A 22,362-nucleotide genomic window follows, 5' to 3' on the forward strand; every position below is an offset into this window, starting at 1 on the left:
TTTTCTCATCCTTAAAACTGATTTATATAATAATATACATTCTCCAGTGAGTGTTGGAAAGCTTAATTACAATTGTGAAATGAGGGGCGCCTGGGTGGCTCAGTGGGTTAAGCCGCTGCCTTCGGCTCAGGTCATGATCCCAGGTCCTGGGTTCGAGCCCCACGTCGGGCTTTCTGCTCAGCAGGGAGCCTGCTTCCTCCTCTCTCTCTGCCTGCCTCTCTGCCTACTTGTGATTTCTCTCTGTCAAATAAATAAATAAAATCTTAAAAAAATTGTGAAATGATTTCAATTTCTCAGATTAAAGGTGAGACATCATGGGAAATCATGAGTTGATACTTTGATCAATTATGATCAGTCAATTAATAATGATACTCTCAAGCTGTTCCTAAAATAAACTGCATAAAATTGCCTATTGTGAAACTCTGCTGTTGTGCAAAGTATGACTCTTTTCCATAATAATACTAGATGAATGTTTAAGGTATTGCTGTATTCACAAGAACTCTCAAATTGGCTGTAAATGAGGACAGTATACTAGGTTACCTTCTGGGGCGTGGTGTAGTGTGGTCCAACATATACAAAAAGGAATACCTGTGAAGACTGTGATTTTAATTTTGGTTCCATACATTTAAGGAAATGTCTGTCATATCACTAGGTGATCACTAAGTAAAGCTGTTTCTTTGAAAACATCACTAATATTGATAAATGTTTAGTAAGACCAAGAGAAAAAATAAGAGTCAATTACTAAAATAAAAAAATAGAAATGGGAGTAGTATTACAGATGTTAAAGAAATAAAAAAGGATTGTTAGAGAATACTCTGAACAATTATACTCCAAGAAATTATATAACCTAAATGAAATGGATAAATTTCTAAAAACATAAACAACCAAAATTGACTCAAGAAAAAAAGAAAATTCAAATAGACCTAACAGGTAAGGAGAATGAATCAGTGACCAAAAAATCTCATAAGAAAGAACATGCCAAGACCAGGTAACTTCACTGGTGAATTCTACCAATACTTGAAAGAAGAACTTATACAAATCTTCAATTTCTTCCCAAAATATAGAAGAGGAAGGAATACTTCCTATCTCATTCTGTGAGCTCACCTTTACCCCGGTAGTAAAGCTAGACAAAGACATCAAAAGAAAAGTAAACATCCAACATTCTTTCATGATATAAAGAACTTTCAACAAACTAGAAATAGAAGAAAACTTTCTTAACATGATAAAGGGAATTCATGCAAAACCCACATGTAACATACTCAATGGTCAAAGACTGAAATTTTCCCATTAAGCCAAGAAATAAGAAATAAGCCAAGAGGTGCTTGGGGGTGGCTCAATCAGTTAAGCATCCGGCTCTTGATTTCTACTCAGGTCATGATCTCAGGGTTGTGAGATCAAACCCCAAGCTGGGCTCCATGCTCAGTGGGGAGGAATCTGCTTGAGAGTCTCTCTCTCCCTTTCCCTTTGCCCCTCCTTCCTCTGTCTAAAATTAATAATAAACAAGTCTCTTTTTTGTATAAAACATTTAATTTATTGGTCTTTTGTGGGTATTTGATGTATCTCCAGTGTATTACAACTGAGCCATTAATCTTGTCGCTTCATCAACATTAACTGGTTCGTTTTCATGACATTGCAGAGCAATCAGCTATTTCTGCAGAGGTTCAAGGGAAAGGCCTTTTGAGAAATATGCAAGCTCCTTTTGCATATCTACAAAAACTTTATTCACTCTGTTAACTTTTTCCTTATTCATAATCTTCTTAAGGTTAGTGGTAACTGGTTTTCCTTTGTTTTTAGGCTTTAAAGTTTTTTTTTGGCTGGCTATATGAAATGCATTCCTGGACTTCTGCCCTCTTAGTTTGTTCTTAGCCATTGTCTTCAATATCCTTGTGCAGCAACTCACACTCCGGGTGATGCCATCTACACCCAAAGGATCTTCAGGGTAAATAAATATTTTGTAAAAACAAATAAATAAAGCCAAGAATTCCTGCTTTTGCCACTTTTATTTTATTGTACTGGAAGTGCTAACCAGAGTGATTAGGCAAAAATAAAGACATACAAAGTGGAAAAAAAAAGAAGAAAAAAGTATTTAAAAAAAGTTTATCCAAGGAAGTATGACTTGTACACTAAAAACTACAAAACAGAGTTGCCTGTTATCTCAGTTGTTTAATCGACAGCTTTTGGCTCAGGTCATGATCCCAGGTGCTGGGATTGAGCCCTTGTCGGGCTCCCTGCTCAGTGGGGAGTCTGCTTCTCTCTCTCCCTCTGCTCCTCCCCCAGCCTGGGTCCTCTCTGGCTGCCCCCCTCTCTCTCAAATAAATTAATAAAAATTTTTAAAAAGCAATAATAAAAACTACAAAACATTGCTCAAAGAAATTAAAAAAGACTTCAGCATATGGAAATATACCATATTCTTTCCATATGGAAAGAATCCATTCATGGATTCAAAGACTTAATTTGTTAAGATAACAATCCTACCAAGGCAATTTACAGATTCAGTATAATCCCTATGAGAAACCCCAACAACTGTTTTTGAAGAAATGGAAAAGTTGATTCTAAAGTGTATATGGAGTACAGTGGCCCTTTAGATCACTACATTTGTATCCCTTGGGTAAATACCTAGTAATAAAGAGCCCAGATGGCCATCAACAGATGAATGGATAAAAAAGATGTGGCATATACATTCCGTATATAATGGAATATTACTCAGCCATCAAAAAGATGAAATCTTGCTATCTGTAATGATGTGGATGGAACTAAAGAGTATTATATGAAGCGAAATAAGTCAATCAGAGAAAGACAATTATCATATGATTTCACTCATATGTGGAATATAAGAAACAAAACAGAGGGTCATCATAGGGGAGGAGAGGGAAAAATAAGACAAATCAGAGAGGGAGACAAACTATAAGAGACTCTTAACTATAGGAAACAAACTGAGGGTTGCTGGAAGGGAGGTGGGAAGGGATAGGGTAACTGGGTGATAGGCATTAAGGACAGCATGTGATGTAATCAGCACTGGGCATTATAAGGATGACATGTGATGTAATGAGCATTGGGTGTTCAGAATCCCTGAATTCTACCTCTGAAACTAATAATACACTATATATTAATCACTTGAATTTACATAAAATTAAAAAATAAAGTGTATATGGAATCTCAAAGGACCCAGAATAGGCAAAACAATCTTGAAAAAGAACAAATTTGGGGGACTCACATTTCCTAATTTCAAAACTTTCTACAAAGCTATAGTAACAAAATGACATGATATTGGTATGAAGATAGAAATGCAGAACAGTAGAATAGAATGGGGATCCCAGAAATAAACTCTTTCATATAAGGTCAAATGATTTTTGACAAGGGTATCAAGAATATGCAATGGGTAAGGACAGTCTTTCCAACAGATGATGCTGGAGAAACTGGATATCCACATGCAAAAAAGTGAAGTTGGACATTTACCTTACACCGTATGCAAAAATTAACTCAAAATGGATTAAAGACCTTAGCTTAATAGCTAAAAGTATGAAACTCTAAGAAGAAAACATAAAGAAAAGGATTCATGGCATTGGATCTGGCAATAATTTCATGGATATGACAAAAACACAGGCAATAAAAGAAAAAATAGATAAACTGGACTTCATCAAAAGTAAAAACTTCTGTGCATCAATAGACACAATCAAGACAGATACCATATGATGCAGCAATCCCACTTCTAGATATATATCCAAAGGAAATGAAAACAGATTATTGAAAAGTTATCTGCACTCCCATGTTTATTACAACATTATTTACAATAGCCAACACATAGAAACAACCTAAGTGTCCATCAATGGATGAATGAATAAAGAAAATGTGGAATATATACACAATGGAATATTATTTGGTCATGAGAAAGTAAGGAATCCTGCCATTTGTAGTAACTTAGATGGAGCTTGAGGGCATTATGCTAAGTGAAATAAGCCAGACAGAAAAATACTGTATGATGTCACATATGTGGAATCCAAAAAGGACAAACTTAGAGAAACAGAGATCAGAGTACATTAATGTAAAGCATGGCGATTATAGCTAATAATACTGTGTCATATCCTTGAGTGTTACTGAGAGTAGATCTTAAATGTTCTGTCCACAAAATAGAAATGATAACTATGTGATGAGAGATGGCAGCTAATACTATGGTGGTAATCATTTTGCAGTTTATAGATACATCAAGTCAACATGTTGTACACCTTAAACTTACAGATGTTAAGTGTCAATTATATCTCAATAGAGCTGGGAAGAAAATTTTAAAAGACAAGGTACAACTTGGAGAATGGGCAAAAATGTCAATAAATCATATATCTGATAATAGTCTATTATTCACACTTTATAAAGAACTCTTTCAGCTCGGGGCATCTGGGTGGTTCAGTGGGTTAAGCCTCTGCCTTCGGCTCAGGTCATGATCTCAGGGTCCTGGGATCGAGCCCCACATCAGGCTCTCTCCTTGGCGTGGAGCCTACTTTCCTCTCTCTCTCTGCCTGCCTCTCTGCCTGCTTGTGATCTCTCTGTCAAATAAATAAAATCTTAAAAAAATTTAATAAAAAAAGAACTCTTTCAGCTCAACACACACACACAAAACCAATTTAAAAATGGACAAAAAGTCTTGAATTTTTTACAATACGATACGCGAAGGACTAAAAAGCACATGAAAAGATATTCAACATCATTAGTCATTAGGGAAAAGCAAATCAAAACCAAAATAGGATACTACTTCATACTTGCTAGGATGGCAATAACAATAACAACAACAACAACGATAATCTGAAAAATAACAAGTTTTGTGAGGATGTGAATAAATTGAAACCCTGTACATTGATGGTAGGAATGAAAAATGATGCAGCTGTTGTGAAAAATGTTTGCCAGTGGTAAAGGTTGTCAATTTGTCAAAAAGTTAAACATAGACTTACAATATGACTTACTAATTTCACTCCTATATATATGCTCAAAATAATTGAAAACAGGTATTCAAATACTTGTTCATCAAAGCACAATTCACAATAGCAAAAGGTAGAAACAGCCCAAATGTCCATCAATTTGTGAATGAATAAGCAAAATGTATAGGCTTATAAAGAAATATTCAGCCACGAAAAATAATGAAGTCCTGATACATGTTACAGCGTGGATGAACTTTGAAAACTTTGCTGAGTAGAAGAAGCCAGACATAAAGATAACATACTGCAAATTCCATTTATATGAGATCTACAGAATAGGTAAATTCATAGAGAAAGCAGATTAGTGGTTGACAGGGGTCAGGGTAGGAGGGAATGGGGAGTGTGACTACTTAATGGATATGAGGTTTGCTTTTGGGGTGATGAAAATATTCTGGAATCGGATAGAGGTGATAGTCATACAACACTGCAAATGTACTAAATAGCACTGAATTAGACACTATAAAATGAATTCATATTATGAGACTTTTACCTCAAGTAAAATAAATATGAATGAAAAGTAAATAAATACTATAAAAAATCTGCTTAAAACCAAGTAGTGCCTTCCCCTTCTCTCAATTGTCCTTTGCCCTCAACATAAAGTCAAGCTCCTCAGCCCAACATGCTGGGTTAGATATCTAGCTTCTGCCTCTGTGCCTACCTCATCTGCCATGCACCATACTGTAGCCTTTCTTTTTCTTTCATTACATGTAATGAATTCTTTTTTCTCTGACATTGAGCAACCTGGCCCTCATTATCTCAAATATGTTCACTATTTATTCCCACCTAGTAAACATATAACCAATTACAGAATTGCTAACTCATAGTCCTGTGAGAACCAGATATACTAATTGGGGTACAGAACTTGTGTACCCTTCAGTGTGGTTTTGCAATTCCTAGAAAAAATATACACAGTAACAGATGAGTCTGACCATATAACAGGGAGATCGGCATTTACACTGGACCTTCTGTTAACTGAGTAGCAGGTGAATTTAAGGGGTGAGGAACTAGATCCCAGGGCACTGGGTGAGAGGATGATCAGTGACAAGGGTCTAATTCAGGCTGTTGATTATAGGCAAGGGAAAGATAGACAGTTGGACACAGGCTTGTAGTACAAACTTACCTGGGGGCCAGTGAAGATTTTCAAGCATGGTTGAGTCTTGACTAGCCAGGCATTCCAAGGCACTGCTCCTGCTGCAGGGCAGAGGTCAGGGAATAGCTTGAGGCAAAGAGACCGACCAGTAGAAAAAGAACATATCCTATCTGTCCAGAAGTGAGATGCTGAGAGCATGACTAAGATAAGGACTGGGAGTGAAGAGAAGAGCGATACAGAATGCACTCATGAGCCTTTACTGCCTTCCTCAGAGAGGACACTTTCCAACAGTGACTTGCTGCCCACAAACTTCACTTTCTCTTCACCTCTGGAGCCACGTAAACTGATTGGAGACTAGATTTTTGCTTGAATTTCATCCTTCCTTGCCAGTGAGACCTCTCCTTTAGTTGAGTAAACCTAACAGCAGTTTTGGTTTCATTCACCCATATGGCACTCCTAGATTTCAGCAAGAAGGAGTTCACAGTTGTGAGCAAAATTTTAAAACATCCCTAAAGAGTTACTGTCTTCTATCTCCAATACAGATTCTCAGATTACACACTGGAAACTAGTCTGCAAGTTATGATCCTTTTCAGGTTGTTTACATTTTTTAAACCGGAATATTTAAATTGGCAAACTTTTTCTGCTTTCAAAATCCCTTGCCATCCCTGAATAAACAGCAGGAAACATGGAACCAGAGTACTCTTACTGGTGATAATTGCTTTTTGGGTTCAAAGCTTTATTACTCAGAAAGTGTCACCTTTCTCACACATGCACCCAGAGATGAATGTGAATACATCTCCCAGTTTCCACAGTTACCACCAAATAGTCAAATTTAATAAGGCCTGTGTGATAAGGCAGGACATAACACAGCAGAACACACAGGTGAAAGCTGACAGCATCTCTACAGCACTCTGTTCTCCTAGAGTCATATTATAAATTCTGCACTTGTCTACAGCCCTCAAGTATAACGTGTCTTGTATATTTTCAGCAATTAAACTCTCTTTGAAATGAGCTTGAAACACACTTGATTCATCCTTTACAAAGTGAAGAATTATTCTTGGTTTCAATTGTATGAATGAAGCTCTTCAGAGATCCAGATCTGGATTCAGGAGCCAGAATCTTCCCCAAAGAGATGGCCTGTTATGTTCCAACATCTGTAAAGAGACTAAAAAGAGACATTCATTCTCGATGTGGATGAGTCCTCTATTGTAGGTTACATTGTCCCAACCCTGGGATTCTAAGGCCATTTCTCTAGCTAGAGGGTTGAATCCAAAGCCCAAGTTCACAGAAATCAGGAAAAGGACAACCCTCATCCCCACTCCCTTCACTGACAGGACTATGGGTCCTTCTCACTCTTCTTCCAAAAAACTCTTTTGCCAACCACTGACAACTGTGGGAAGTCCACCCAGAGCAAGCTCTCTACGGTGAAATTGTGAGGAAATTGCCTTACTTCTCTGAGAACTTGGGAAACTATCTAAAATGGGAAGTATCATGTTTTCCACCAACTGTTTGCAGTTGCTGTTAAGATGAGTAAAACACCAATGCCCACAGAAGCTGTGCTAAATCGAGAGTGTCTGTAATCTCGAGCTCCCATTGCTTTCTTTAGGGGTCCATGGAATTCTCTTAAATGTAATAAAAGGACTATGGTACCCAAAATGTTTACACCTTCACACCCCCACCCCTGTGGATAGTCAAGAATGTCTCGAGTATGTGAACTCAAGAGTAAAGTAGCAAGAGATACAGGACTCATGGTTGCTGCAGTGTAGTTGGATTTTGAAACTCTATGGCACTGTAAATGTCTGTAAAAAAATATTGTAGGGAGCTTGAACATCTGATTGGATTCTGGAAACAATGGAGGCATCTTCTACTTCAAAAAAAAAAAAAACAAGTGATAACTATTCTTGTGCTCCTTTTAAGCTTTGGTTGTCAACTGCACCCACAGACTGCCAGACACATCCCACATTCAGCCAGCCAGCCACAGACATGTGAAGACTGTTCCTGCCATCTCCTGCTGGGTTCAGTGAGAATTTCATGGTGTGAATACTCTCTTCACTTACCCAGGGAAGTGCTCTCTTGGGGAATGCTTCATTCTTCCCTTTCTGCATGTCTCTTCCATAGGACAGTTTCATTAGTGTTACTGAAACTAAATATGATAGATGGTTGTGAAAAATAGCTACTGAAAAGCATGGGAGTAAATCTTCATGAAGTGATGTTAGGCATATATAATTTCTTAGATATGACACAGTCTTAGTCTGTTTAGGCTACCATAACAAAACACTATAGACTGGGTGGTTTAAACAATAGAAATTTATTTCTCCAAGTTCTGGATAGTGGTAGTCCTGGAGCAAGTTCTGGCAGAGTTCAATTTCTGGTAAGAATCTTTTCTTGGCTTGTAGCTGGGCACGTTCTACATCCTCATATGACCTTTCCTTTATGCTCACATGCAAAAAGATAGTATAAGGGCACTAATCTCATCATGAGAATCCCACCATCATAAACTCATTTAACTCTATCTCTCAAAAGCCTATCTCTAAATACCATCACATGGGAGGTAGGGCTTTGATGTGAATTTGGGGGTAGGGACACATTCAGTCCATAGCAGATATCAATACACAAATGACAAAAAAAATAGATAAGTTGGATTTCATTAAAATTAAAAATGCTCGTGCTTCAAAGGACAGCATTAAAAAAATAGAAGACTACCCACAGATTAAGAGAAAATAATTGTTAATTATATATATGATAAATGTGTAGTATCCAGAATATATAAAGAATTATTACAACTCAACAAAGAAAAGAAAAATCAACCAATTTTAAACAAGCATGGGGAGTGGCAGGCAGAGGAAGAAACAGGTTCCCTGCTGAGCAAGGAGCCTGCAGTAGGGCTTGATCCCAAGACCCTGGGATCAGAATCTGAGTTGAGGCAGATGCTTAACCAACTGAGCCACCCAGGTGTCCCCATAAAAAAAATCAACCAATTTTAAAAGGAGCAAAAGATTTGAATAGACATTTCTCCAAATAAGATATGTAAATAACCAATAAGCACATGAAGAGATGCTTAACAGGATCATTAGGGAAATACAAGTCAAAACCACAATGAGTAAAGACTTCAGACTTGCTGGTTAAAATAAAAAGATAGAAAATAGAAACTGTTGGAGATGATATGGAGAAACTGAAATCTTCATATATTGCTAGTGGGAATGTAAAATGGTGCAGTCACTGTGCAAACCAGTTACCTGTTCCACAAAAAGTTAACCATAGAGTGTAACCATATGACCCACTGATACTACTCCCAAGTATATATCTAAGAGAAATGAAAACATATGTCCACACAAAAACCTATACACAAATGTTCATAGCACCATTCCTTATACATAACAACCAAAACTGGGAAACAATCCGAATGTCCATCAATTGATGAATGCATTAAAATATGGTCTATCCATATAGTGTAATATTATTTGCCAGTACAAATAGATGAAATGCTGACATATAGTACACTATGGATGAACTTTGAATACTGCATGATTAGTCAGAGAAACCAGACAGAAATAACCACATATTTTACTACTGTGTTCATATGAAATATCCAGAATAGGCAAATCAATAGAGACAAATAGATTAATGTTTGCCTAGGGCTAGGGAAAGGGGCAATGGGAAGTCACTGCAAATGAGTGATAACTTCTTTTTGAGGTGATGAAAATGTTCTGGAGTTAGTGGTGATGGTCCACAATCTAATGAATATAGTAAAAAGCACTGAACTGTACACTTTAAAATGATAAATTATATGGCATGTGAATTATATCTCAATAAAGAATAAGAAAGTAAAAACAGGACTAGGAGAGGGAAAGTGCACAGATGGAGGGGCCCTCTGTGGTGCAACCTGTTGAGACTGCTGGCAGCAGAGACAGCAGGGACTCTGGGAAAACTCTGGCATCACAAGCCCTACAGGAAGCACAACGAAAGGCATGTCACCACTGGAAGATTTTGAAGCTCTTAGCAACAACGAAACCTGGACCCAGCTAAACTACTGACTATATGTACTACTTCCCACACACTAACAGCCTAGTGGAAGAAGAGGCATGCCAATTTCCATCCATAAATGCTATTTACCTCAGTCTCTGCTGTTCTCCTACAAATGATGCCTGGTTGGAATTCAGTAAAAATAAAAACAAAAACACACACGCACACACTACATTTTAAAATTAAGAACAGTCAAGCCAATAGAAAAAACTATAAATAGAACTGTAATTCAAGGTGATCTATATGCTAGTTGTATTAGGAAGAAACTTTAAATCACCTATTAACATGTTAAAAATCTAGAGGAAAAGATGAATAATGTGCATAAAGAGACTGGTAATTTTTTTTAAAGATTTTATTTATTTATTTGACAGAGAGAGATCACAGTAGGCAGAGAGGCAGGCAGAGAGAGAGAGGAGGAAGCAGGCTCCCCCGCTGAGCAGAGAGACCAATGTGGGGCTCTATCCCAGGACCCCGGGATCATGACCTGAGCTGAAGGCAGAGGCTTAACCCACTGAGCCACCCAGGCACCCCAAGAGACTGGCAATTTTAACACAGATTTAAACAACAAGAAAATCAAATGGAAATGCTAGAATTAAAAAAAAAAACAGTATCTGCTAAAAGGATTATAAACAGACTGAACATAGTAGAGGAAAGACAGAATTAATTGGCGGTAAGTAACTAGAAATTATTCAAATGAAATACAAAGAGGAAAAGAGAACTGAAAAATAGAATAGAGCATCCAAAAGTGGTGAGATAATATAGAATGGTGTCATTTGTGTGTTATTCTGAAGTTCCAGAATAAGAAAGAGGTAAAGAACAGCGTAGAAGATATATTTGAAGAGATGATAGACAAGAATTTTCTAAAATCTGTAAAAGACACACACACACAGAACCAATTAATTCATGAAACACTAACAAGGATAAAAAGGGCACATAATACCCAAAATATTGAAAATGAAAGAGAAGTTTACATGAAGAAAACAAGGGCAACAAGAAGGAAGAGAAATATTATGTACAAAGAAAAATGAGAATTACAGATTTTCATCCAGAAGGCAAAAAAAAATAGTGATCTTTAAAGTGTTAAAAGGAGGGGAAAACACCTTCTCAACCAAAAATCCTGTATCTAGTGAAAATGTTTATTAAAATGAATGGGGGGCCCCTGGGTGGCTTAGCCAGTTGAGCATCTGACTCTTGATTTCGGTTCAGGTCATGATCTCATGGATCTTGGGATCCAGCACCACTGCAGTCTCCTCACTTAGCAGGGAGTCTGCTTGAAAGACTCTCTTCCTCTGCCCCTGCCCCTGATTATGCAGGTGTGCTCTCTCTCTTTCAAATAAATAAATACATCTTTTTAAAAAGATGACATGTCTCTTTAAAAACTGAATGGGAAATAATTTTACAGACAAATAAAAGCTAAGAAAATTCATTGCCAGCAATACACTGTAAGAAATTTTAAAGAAAATTCTTCATGCAGATGGAGTATACTAATATGTGTAAATGTGGATATACAAAGAAGTGACCAGCATCAGAAATTGTAAAAATGAAGGTAAAAATAAAAGACAATTTTTCTCATATTTAGACACCTTAAAGATAATTGACTGCCTAAAACAAAGGTTGGCAAACCTGTAGGCCAAATCTGTAGGCCAAATCCAGACTATGATATGTTTGTGCTCAGCCTTTAAACTAAGAATAGTTTGAAAGGCTTATATATTTAATGGACTTTGCAGTCTGCAAAACCTACAATATTTGCTATCTCTCTTTTTATGGGAAAGCTGTGTTCTCCCTCTCCCATGGCTTCTCCCCCTACTTGTGTTTCTTACTCTCTCTGTCACATGAATAAATGAAATCTTTAAAAATATATTTAAAAGAAGTAGATGCCTCGGTGGTTCAGATGATTAAGCAACTGACTTCAGTTCAGGTCTTAATCCCAGGGTCCTGGGATGGAGCCCCGCCTCGGGTTCCCTGCTCAGCAGAGAGCCTGCTTCTCCCTCTCGCTCTGCTGCTCCCGGTGCTTGTGCTCTCTCACTGTCTCTGCCAAATGAATAAATGAAATCTTAAAGGAAAAAAAAAGTGTGCTGACTTCTGGTATAAAGCAGGAATAGCAACAATATTTTGAAGGGGGGAGATGGAAGTTTACTGTTTTAGGGGTATTATATTATGCCTGAATTGGTATAATATTATTTGAAGGTAGTCTAATAAGTAAAACTTAATACTGCAAACATAGAGCAACCACAAAAATCCAAAAGATATGTAACTATCAACCAATAGTATGCAAAAAATGGAATCATAAAAATAGTCAATTTATCAGAAAAAGCTTGCAAAAAAGAAAGGAGGAACAAAGATAAGGTAGATGAATAGAAAGCAACAAGCAAATGGTATATTTAAACCAACCATCTCAATAATTATATTAAATATAAATGGTCCAGGGTCAAGATGGATTAAGCATACTCTTCCTTGTCTGTTCTATTGAAAGCTACTATAAATCTTAGGGGGAAAAGTATGGAGCAGCTACCTGAGAACTATAAAAACTAAGTGTTATATACACATATATATCTTCTTGTTCTATCAGTTGAGAGAGCCTAGAAGCAAGGACATATCAGTGGCAATGGACACAGGCAGTATCAATTTCTGATCCTATTTCCCAACAAAGAAAACCAGGGATCCTAAAAGAAATAAATTGATTTACTTATCTGATTAAATGATTCTGAGGCTGGTGCAGGAAATACACAAGATAAACCTGGGACATCTTGTCATGCCAGAATATAAGGAAATGCTCAAAAACAAACAAACAAAACAATGATGGGGGTATGTTAAAAGACCACAGGAGTCAACGAAAAGAGCTCCCAATGGTCAAATCTGGAAAAATTTTGAGCAAATAAATAAAATTGCATTATAACCCAAAGCACAAAATAAATATCCATGAGCTCATAGTGAGAACAGACAAATTTCTTACACCCAAGAATACCAAATCATTTATGTAGATACTCCCCCACTTAAGGAGCTGAAACATAACCCTCACTCCTTAACTGTGGCCTGCACATAGTGACTTCCTTCCAAATAATAGAGCGTGGAAAGAGAGAGAAAAGAACATTTGGGGGAGAAGCCTAATCAACACCATCTCAGCCAGTTAATCAAGATCAACATCACCAGTGATGAGTCGTATTGATAGATTGTACCCTTGATGTGATATGATAAGAAGAGCACTTTACCTTTCTGGTCTTACTCCCCAAACTCATAACAACAATCTATTTATAAGAAAGACACCAGAAAAATTAGAATAGAGGGACATTCTACAGTTTATCTAAACAGTACTCCTCAAAATTGTCATCTTCAAAAAGAATGGAAAGTCTGAGAAACTGTCACCGTGAAAAGAATCTTAAGGAAACATGACAGCTACATTCCATGACATGACATGGAATGTCTTATACTGGACATGATCCTGTAACCAAAAAAGGATACTAGGTAAAAACTAAATACAAAAATATAAATAATATTATAAATATTAAATAAATTAATCATTATATAATTAAATTATAAATCTTTTTTTTAAATTTTTTTTCTTTTTTTATTTGACAGAGAGATCACAAGCAGGCAGAGAGGCAGGCAGAGAGAGAGGAGGAAGCAGGCTCCCCGAGAGAGCAGAGAGCCCGATGCGGGGCTCGATCCCAGGACTCGAGATCATGACCTGAGCCGAAGGCAGCGGCTTAACCCACTGAGCCACCCAGGCGCCCCTGAATTATAAATCTTAAATAGAAATACCATTAAACTTAAATTGATATTAATATGAATATAATATGAAACTAAAATATAAAATCTATCTTACAGAAAGTATAGCCTTCAAAGCCAAAAATGTTTAGAATCTAGCCACTTCTGGGAAGTAACTCTTGATCACAGGTCTAGAGCAAACTAGCATGAATGTAAGGGATTTATTATGTAGGTGGAAGTAAAGCCCCAGGCCTAAAGCTGAACTCCTTTGGTGGAGCCTCAGCAACAGCAGGCTAGGTATCTAAGTCTTGGAGGGAGGGTCATATGTGTCTCTGGTAAAGAAAATCTTTGGTACAAAAAAAGTGAGAGGTAACTACTTTGCTATTTTTCCTCTCTATTATTCCACCACTTGGCCACCTAGGCAAAGCCATTCAAGGGAAATACACAACAGAAAGGGGAGATTATAGATTCTCTCCTAGTTAGAGGACCAGAAAAGGAATCTCCTGGTAACCAGACAGTGAGGGAGAAATGGTGAAGAGGAACTAATATAAGCAAGGGATCCCATGAAGTTATCTAGGAAGTTCTGCTCATGCTGGACTTTCACCATAAAGAGGATGCCAAAAGCTTGGAGAACTAAGCCATTGGCCAGGGCTCAGATGGGGCCCTGGGTTAGTCACAAACACTGTGGATCCAAATATCACTGTACCAACACAGAAAAATACACATTTATTTCAAGCACATATGGAGCACTCACCAAGTAGACTATATCCTGTGTCAATAAAATGTCTTAATTTAAATGATCCAGAGTATATTTTTTGACAATAAAGGAATCAAATTAGAAAACAAATAGTGGAAGGACAAGAAATACTTCAAAACACTTGGAAATTAAACAGCATACTCTACAATCATCCCCAGGCCAAAGAAAAGACTGATTTCATTTTTATTTCTTTCTCTTCTGTTGTTTTGTTTCTTTGCTTCTTTCTTTCTTTTTCTTTCTTTCTTTCTTTCTTTCTTTCTTTCTTTCTTTCTTTCTTTCTTTCTTTCTTCCTTCCTTCCTTCCTTCCTTCCTTCCTTCCTTTCTTTCTTTCTTTTCTTTTCTTTTCTTTTGATTGTTTTGGGTTTCTTCTTCTTTTTCTAAGTTAAGGTGGAAACAGATTATTGATTTGAGATCTTTCTTAATCTAGCATTAAATTCTACAATTTTCTCTCAACACTGATTGGCCACATCCCATAAATTATACAACTCTAGCCAGACAAAATAAAAGGAAGAGAAGACGTACATTACCAATATAAAAAATGAAATTGAGTATCACTGCAAGTCCACGAGCCCTATGCTATAGATGTTAGAAGGATAAAAGGGAAATACTAAGAACAAATCTATGTACATAAATTCAGGAACTTAAATGAAATTGTACAATTCCTCAGAAATCAGAAACTACCCAGATTTATTCTAGATGAAATGCATAACTTGAGTAGTACTTCAACTATTCAAGAACTGATACCATAGTTTAAAATTTTCTAAAAAGGATTTCTTTAGAACCACAGGAACATCTAAAAATCAAGCAGAAACTGTTAGAATCAATCTTGTTAGGACTCTGGGAAATAGTCAAAGGTTTGTAACAGCCATGTCACCAAGATTGTGAGCTCCTTGGAGCAAGGGTCACATGTCGTGCTCTGTATTCCTGGGTCCAGCATGGGCCTTGGCACTCAGTAGATCAGGAAATGTTTGCTAAATAACATCATCTCACTCAAAACTCACACAGTCTTGTTGGATCAACTTTATTTTGCCTCTAATACATGCACCATAGGAAGACAACCATAAACATAGATAGGATCAGTAACACAAGTACACGTCTCTAAACATCTGTAGGAGGGGCACCTGGGTGGCTCAGTGGGTTAAAGCCTCTGCCTTCAGCTCAGGTCATGATCCCAGGGTCCTGGGATTGAGCCCTGCATCAGGGTCTCTGCTCAGCAGGGAGCCTGCTTCCTCCTCTCTCTCTGCCTGCTTCTCTGCCTACTTGTGATCTCTGTCTGTCAAATAAATAAGTGAAATCTTTAAAAAATTAAACATCTGTAGGAGAGGTACCTGATACTTAAAACAGCCAACAGTAGACAGAACCATTCTAGTCTACATGTAACTTTAAAAAGTCACATTTTTCATGAAAATCAGTACAATGTTGTTAAAGAATAAAATGATGGGAAGAGAGAGCTCCTTGCAGAGTGAGCAAGCTGAGCCAATGTCTTCCATGTAGGGACAGCTCTACCGTTCAGGAAGAAATGACCAATTTAGGAAAATATGGCACAATAGGAAGTCAAATTAGGTTTGGGGGGAGTACAATATTCAAATGGACTCCAGAAGTATAAAGCCAAGTCTTTTCGTTAAGTATCCCTTGACACATTCAAGGGAGAGAGACCTTTAACTGTCTTCCTAATAGGAGAAACATTCTGGTCCTTCTCCTGCTAGTGTACATGTTCAATGCCAGTACACAAGAAACAAGTACCTGCACAGCCCAAGTGCTGGACCTCCCTTTCCTATGACTGTTATTGGAAGTGAGTGTGTGAAACAAGTATTTTGTAAGTTAGTTCACTTTTGCTTAAGTCAAAACCTAATAATTTGTATTTGGTTCACAATTCCAACATTCTAGGGATGGAGAATCCAAGCCAGTTAAGGTGATCCCTATGCAAAGAAATAAGCCTCCAACCAAGATTCAGATGGAAACTGTAATTGTGCACATAACCGTGGGTTAGAGAATTCATATTATACAATGAGGAAACTCAGCTGGCGTTTTCAGTTCCTCATCAAGACTTTATGCTTTCCTGGGTTTGGGGCCATGATGTAAAGCAGCCACTGGATGGAGCTTACCTGAAAGAGTAAAAAGGAAACACATGTAAAGCAAATGTGATTCTTTATTGAAATACATTGGTCTCAAAATGAGCAGAGGATTGTTCTCATATGGGAGTTTAAATGGCACCCTTCTGAAGTATTGATAAGTACATTTCTTACTAAAACCTTTTAACCTTCCTAACACCCAGTGTGAGGAAGATGAGCAGACAGTACATGAGAAAATAACTCCAACCTCTACTACCAAGAAGAATGAAGGATGAGAGAGGCCCAGATGTGATCATGGCGCTCTGCTGCTTAATTCCCTGCCACCCATAAAGTTAGGTTCACATGATGTACTCTGATATTCAGGGTCCCTCTAAGCAGGACCCGAACTCCTTTATCTTCTTTATACACACTATGATCCTGTTCATTATTGTTTATGTTAGAAGATTTCTGTTACACTATAGGAAGTAGAGGCTGAGTTTTTTTTTTTTTTAAAGATTTTATTTATTTATTTCACAGAGAGAGATCACAAGTAGGCAGAGAGGCAGGCAGAGAGAGAGAGAGAGAGAGAGAGAGAGAGAGAGGAGGAGGCAGGCTCTCCGCTGAGCAGAGAGCCTGATGCGGGACTCGATCCCAGGACCCTGAGATCATGACCTGAGCCGAAGGCAGCGGCTTAACCCACTGAGCCACCCAGGCGCCCGAGGCTGAGTTTTTTTGTTGGGTTCTAATCTGTGTGACAAGTTAGTCATGGTTAGTACTGATGCCTGGGCTGGTAATTTAGGGAATTAACGAAGTGTTGACCCCTCCCTTCCCTCCCTTCCTTACTTCTGCACCTGAGCTCAAGGGAGGGAGAAACCTGGCAAACACTATCACAACTGGGTGATCAAGATCAGCATCAACAGTGACAAATCACTTTGATAGCATGTACCCTTGGTGTGATGTGATGTGATAAGAACGACACTTTATCTCTCTGGTCTTCCTCACCAAAACCCATAATCCAAGTCCAATACTTTGAACTAACATCTCTTTTTTCATGATGAATGGATGTTGATTTTTTTTTATCAGATACTTTTCTGTATCAATTTAGATCTGGTTTTTCTCATTTAATCTGTTTATATAATAAGGCAATCCTGGTCCTACTCGCCCCTAGATCCATCCCTCACTCTCCCTGCTCTGCTCTAGATTATACAGGGGCTAACCCCTGAAGGCTACAATTCCTAAACTCACCAATATTTAACTGCCATTCTGGTTCAGCTAATTGGAGACACTATCCATCAAGAGATTAGAACCCAGAAGAACAGAGCACTCAAGAGATTTTCTCCTCCTTCCTTTACATCAAGTGACATTTCTTTCACTGGCTACATACTCTTCATGGCTCCAGCTACCATCAGATTGACCCATCATGGCTCCAGACTGTTGAATTCCAAACCCAGGATCTAGTAACACTATTTCCTCTTCTTGTTCTTCTAGCCTAGAGGTGGGAGAGACTTCCTTGTATTGCTAATTATTATTATTGCTAATTATTGTATTGCTAATCTCTATCACTTATATAACAAATTCCTTGCATTAAATTCCTTCCGTATTAAATATTTACAGCAGTTTTGAATTTCATGAACAGTCCTTACTGTTACATGTGGCAAATTACATTGATTTATCTCCTAGTGTTAAACTTCTTTGCTCCCCTGGGTTAAAGCCAACTCTGTCACCAGTAGTTAATTATGTTTAAGTCTCTTCTGTAATTAATAACAAAAATAAAATTAAATAAAGTACTGCTAAACCCTGAAACTCCCTCCATATAACATGCTATCTCTCATAATCTTCATAACCTTCTCAAAACAATTTTTACACTTTCTAATTTTGAGATATACACTAAAAATATTATAATAACATAATAATAGAATGACCTAGGCAACTTGTTAAAAATTCAAGCAATACAGGGGCACCTGGGTGGCTCAGTCTGTTGAGCATCTGACTCTTGATTTTGGCTCAGGTCATGATCTCAGGGTCATGAAACTGAGCCCTGTGCTGGGCTCCACACTCAGTGGGGAGTCTGCTGGAGATTCTCTCTCACCCTCTGCTCCTCCCCACTCTCTAAAATAAATAAATAAATCATTTAAAAAATTCAAGCAATACACATGAAGCTACATAGCATGACATGTGTAGTATAACCCATATGGTAATAAATAATAAATATATAGTCTCAAATAGATATATCAGAAAGAGAAATAGTTAAATTACCCAAGAAATTCAAGAAGTTAAGGAATGAACATTATACTAAACTCAAAGGAGTGAAACATTGGAAATAATAAAGTATAGAAATAATGAATTAGAAAACAGTAAGATCAACTAACAAATGCCAATTCTTTGAAAATACTTTAAAAATAGACTTTTTTTTTGCAAATATGACCAAGTACTAAAGGAAAAAAATCACAGGTAAACAGTGTAAGTTAAAACTGTACAAAATATTGATGCAGAAGATATTTAAATGATGTAAAAACACACAACAAATATATGATTCCCTCAAGATAACCAAATGGTGGACAAGGAAAATTTTCTACATATAGAAGTTTTTCAGCTAATAAAAAGAATGAATGAGAAAATTAGAAAATCATCACTACGCAACCCCCCAATATACAAATAAAGGTGATGTTCATCATTTATTGTCCTTTGTGCAGCCAACTTCAGCACAAAGGACAATAAACATTATGTTCCTCATAGTGGAAGTACACAGCATCACCTAGGTAGCAGTCTTGTTAAAAAAAAGAAAATACAGCAAACAAACATGCAAACTTAATTTGATCAAGTTTCTACCTGCGACTATCAATTTAAAGAAGTAGGAGACCAAAATACACGTTAAAGGACACCAAAGTGTTTTGTTCAACAGAAGTCAGATTATGAGAAATGTCATATACTTGATCTGCTTTTTTCCTCCCAAGAACAATAATTGCAAGGAGGGAAAAGGTGACGTGGGAGGAATCTATTGATTAAAAAAGACTTAAGGGATATAACAAAAAAAAAATCACAAAATATAGACCGTATTTGGGATTCAAAGAAACAATTTTTTTACATATAAGTTAAAAGTAACTGGATATTTGATACTAATAACTTATTTAAATTTGTAGGAATGATAATTATATTGCACTTACGTTTTACAAAAGATTCCTTGTCTTTTAGAAATGCATACTGAAATACTGAGGAGATGAGATGAAATAGCATGATGTCTTGGATTATCTTCACATTATTCCTTTAGGAGAGATGAGGGGAAGTGAGGGTATGTTGGAACCAGACTGGCCATGTACTAGAGATTATTAATGCTGGTTATCAGGTATATTGGATTTGTTATACTATTCTCTACTGTTATAAATATATATTACTGTTATAAATATATATAAATATTGCTTTCTGTAATAAAGGCTTTATTATAAATATCAAGCAATCACATTTGAAATCTGGAGTGAAATGCACAATATTTAAAAAAGGACAAAATCGGTCCATAAAGAAATAGCAGACTTTAATTACATAATACAAACTGAAACTATATTCAACACCCAAACTATCCTCAACACCCAAACTACCCTGTTCCCAGATAGGCAGTTTGGGTGGTCAAGTATGCCAATGATGAGGAAAAACTAATCTCCATCTTTAGTAAATTCTTCCAAAGCATACAAAAATATAGGGAATTATTTAACTCATTTTTCCAGGCTAGCTCTCAGTAATTCTACAACCAGATAAGCACCCCATTGCCACACTGAAAAGAGCACTTGAGCCAAGTTCAGTCGGACAGTAGCAAATATCCTAAGTAAATTAATAGCATATTCAATACAGCAGTGAATTGAGTGAACAAACAGGTTGTGGTTAAGAAATGAAAATATTGTTTAAATTAGAAAATACTTTCACTTGTAATTTCCCACAATGACAAATTAAAGGAAAACATTGTATCATGTTAACGGCAAGATAAAAGCCTTTGGAAAAATTCAACATGAGTACAAGGTAAAAAATTTAGCAAATTTTCTTAATAGCTATCCCAGACATACTTAAATGTGAAATGTTAAGTGCATTCCCTTCGAAGACAGGGACAAGACACAAATGTATGCTTTCACCTCTACCATTCAAAAGTACATTAGAACAGAGTCAAACTATGCGTATCAAAATAAATGACTATTGAAAAGGAAGATAATGTTGTGTAAAAATAGGATCATCTATGTAGAGAATTCAAAGAAATAGGTACCTGTGATATCTGAATTAATAAGAGACCAGAAAAATAGTGTATGGTAGATCACTATAGCAAGATCAAGAGGCTTGTCACACACACACACACACACAAAAGTAATAATTATTTACAAGATGATATAGAGAATATCCCATTCACAACAGAAGAAGCCTAAGAAAAATATATAAGATCTTTATGGGGGATACTATACAATTTTATTGATAGATTCAGGTGAAAAAAAAAGTCCTGAATAAATGGAGCAGTATACCACATCCATTGATGGGGAGCAAAATGTTGTAAAGATGTCAATTCTGCTTAATTTTTCTTTTTAAAGATTAAGTGCCTTACTTGTAGCAGCCAAGATGACAGTGAAGTGCAGGTTGCTGTCTTCTGCTTCCAAAAGCAAACCTGGAAAACTAGAGAAGGGAAAATGAAACTAATAAAAAACACAATATCAACAACAAAAACTCAATAACAAAACATGAGAATCCTCTGAGGTAGACTGAAGATTGTGTCAAATTGAATAACAACAACAAAATCACAGAGGAGAGACTGGAGGGCTCTGGATCAAAACAGCATTCGAAATCACTGCCATTCATCAAAGTCCCAGTATATGCCAGGCACTGTGTAAGATGCTTCCCATAAATTGCATACCTTCTTGCAGCCCTATAAGACAGGGCTTATCAAACTCACTCACTTCACAAAGAACATGAGGCTCACAGGGCTTCGTCATTTTCCCAGAATCACATGACTAGTGAGTGGCACGGCAGAGACTAGAACCCTGGTTTGAATTCATCTAGGGTCCATGCTGTTCCCACCCACCCCAGCCTATGGCCAACCTTCGAATTCATACTTTATTTCTCTTCTATGGCATGGTGTTTCTCAGGTGACAAAAAATAGAAACCTGAGGCCCAGGTAGTAAGAGCAGTCCCAAGGAAGGAAGGTGACAATGAGAATCAAATACAAATTCGGGGACTGTCTGAGTTTTGTTCAGAGCACACTCTGCCAGGTAGCACCATTTCTGTCTTTCCCCATGACAACATCCTTCCCCAGTCCTCCCCCATGTGCCCTCCTGTCCACTTCTGGCACATGGCGTGCTGGCCAATTTATCACTGCTACCTCCTCTACAGGCTCAACAGGGTCTTCTGCCCTCCCCTGACACAGAATATGCCTACCCACAGCAGAAGTACCCTCGCAAATCTGTCTTCACCTTGGAATATCCCTGATAGCCATAGCCTCTTTGACTTTGGATAGTGACTATTAGACACCTGGTGATCCTTCTGGGCAACTTCAACACCTCCTCAAAATGCTTTCCAATTGGGTTTGTGAGTAGTCTGATTTGCCACATAATTGACTGATTCTTTGGATACAAACCTGAAGTTAAAGAAAGGGTTTTTGAACCTCCCTGATATTTGCAGTAAAATTTTAATGGGATGTCTTATTTGGAACTGGCCACTAAACACATACACAGATGAATGAACTTACCTAGGAGATCAAAACCCAAAGTTTCCCTCATAAGTTGTAGTGAGGAAAGATCATGGAAG

The 22,362-nt window shown here is 37.2% G+C and overlaps 1 long non-coding RNA gene and 1 pseudogene across 1 annotated transcript in view; both read right to left on the reverse strand.

Moving 5' to 3' along the window:
- Positions 1–1,545: 1,545 nt before the first annotated feature.
- On the reverse strand, positions 1,546–1,894 carry LOC125091666 (ribosomal biogenesis factor-like; annotated as a pseudogene).
- Positions 1,895–6,061: 4,167 nt separating this feature from the next.
- The window catches only part of LOC125091667 (uncharacterized), a 48,157-nt gene continuing 31,856 nt past the window's right edge, over positions 6,062–22,362 (reverse strand). Inside the window, exons 2-3 of the long non-coding RNA XR_007124730.1 lie at positions 8,112–8,197; positions 6,062–7,219 (exon numbers count right to left, since the gene is read on the reverse strand). This is a non-coding gene — a long non-coding RNA (uncharacterized LOC125091667). The remainder of the gene's footprint in view (positions 7,220–8,111; positions 8,198–22,362) is intronic.

This window comes from Lutra lutra, chromosome X, assembly GCF_902655055.1.
Source record: "Lutra lutra chromosome X, mLutLut1.2, whole genome shotgun sequence".
In the NCBI taxonomy this organism is placed as follows: domain Eukaryota; kingdom Metazoa; phylum Chordata; class Mammalia; order Carnivora; family Mustelidae; genus Lutra; species Lutra lutra.